General features: G+C 39.3%; 1 non-coding gene across 1 annotated transcript; it reads right to left on the bottom strand.

Annotated features, from left to right (window-relative positions):
- Positions 1–1,069: 1,069 nt before the first annotated feature.
- LOC145003581 (small nucleolar RNA R71) lies at positions 1,070–1,176 on the bottom strand. The gene has a single exon (XR_013662036.1). It is a non-coding gene; the product is annotated as a small nucleolar RNA R71 (small nucleolar RNA).
- Between the last annotated feature and the right edge of the window lie 466 nt (positions 1,177–1,642).

Raw genomic sequence — 1,642 nt, 5'->3', positions numbered from 1 at the left:
GATCGACACCCGACTTACCTAAGCTATATTGTAATCTGACTAGGTACACTGCCTATAAGTGCATAGTTAGTTAAGTTTGTTTGGTTATAAATATTAAAATTAGTGGGTACTTTCGTGCACATCAAGTTTTTGCCGCCGTTGCCGGGGAACGACTTAGTTTATTTGCTTTAGATTAATCGATCGTTTTGTGGGTAAAACCTGCAAAAAGTTAATTTTCTAGCAAAAGTTTTAGTTTTAGTTTTTATTATCTGTTTTCCAAGTTTTTTTTAATTGCTTATTATTTTTTTTTGAGAACTCACGACGTTAATTTTTAGATTCACGATGTGAGAACTGTGAATTTTAGTTTTCCTTAGTTTTTAGTTTATTTGTCTATTTTGCTTCATTTTTACGTTGTCTTTATTTATTTATTTGCAGGAGTTCATGACCAGAGACTCAAACACTCCTTTGGTGCCACCACTTGAAGATCCCGAGTCTGCAATTAACAAGAAGAAGACGCCCTTACAAGAATTCAAATCAGTGTTTTCAAAGAAATCGGGGAAGAAGACTGGGGAGTCAAGTTCATCCTCGAAGAACAAAAGAAAGCTTGAACACTTGGATCAACTACCCTTCCAAACCGAATCCGAGTACGATACCAAGCCCGAAATTGAAGAACATACGAGCGAACCCGAGAACGATCCAAGGCACGAGATGGCAAATATTGAGGAAATGTCCATGGGAGCTTACAGAAAGAGAATTCGAGAAGATGTTGGTCCAGGCTTAGTACAACCTGCAATCCCTACCACTGCCACATTCGAGCTAAAGGGACATATCATTTCCGCACTAAAGGATATCCCATTCTATGGAAAGGATCACGAGGATGCATTCAAACACTTAGATGAAGTAAATGACATTGCCGATTACTTAAATGTCCCAAATATTAACAGAGACACCATTTTGCTATGGATTCCACGTTACCTTTAAAGGTGCTGCAAAGGATTGGTTAAAAGCACTTTCACCCGGTACCATAACTACTTAGGCTCAAATGCGTGAGCAGTTTTTAGATCAATAGTGTCCACCATCCAAGATTGCTAAACTCAAAAAGGCAATAGCCAATTTTGAGCAAAACCCAGGAGAGTCACTTTACGAAGCTTGGGACCGTTACAAAGGGTTGTTAAGGAATTGTCCTCAACATGACCTTAACATTTAACAGGAGGTATCAATATTTTATGATGGGGTAAACGTGATGACAAGACAACTCCTTGATTCTCAAGGACCACTTACAAGGAAAAATTCGGGTGAAGTCAAGGAATTAATTAAAGAATTCACGAAACACTCTCGCGAATACCACAACCCTAGGCAGGAAGGAATTAAAGGCGGTGGAGGAGCCCAAACTGAAGAAATAGCAGCCATGATGGCTATGCTAAATAATATTGTCCGAAGGTTGACACAAATGAACCACCTAATTCATGCCATAAGAGTGGGTTGCGAGAGGTGTAGTGGTCCGCACTTGACCAAGGACTGCAATTTAGATGAGTTTGGGAACAAAAAAACTCAAGTGTGCTACTCAAGTGGGGATAAGTTTGATGAAGACTAGCGGAAACCAAAGAAGGAGTGGCTGCCATATTAAGAGTATAAGAAGAAAAAAGAAGAGAAGTATAGGCAG

The sequence above is a fragment of the Lactuca saligna genome, chromosome 6 (genome assembly GCF_052625555.1).
Source record: "Lactuca saligna cultivar CGN05327 chromosome 6, ASM5262555v1, whole genome shotgun sequence".
NCBI lineage: Eukaryota > Viridiplantae > Streptophyta > Magnoliopsida > Asterales > Asteraceae > Lactuca > Lactuca saligna.
This window is presented reverse-complemented; position numbering and strand designations above follow the sequence as displayed.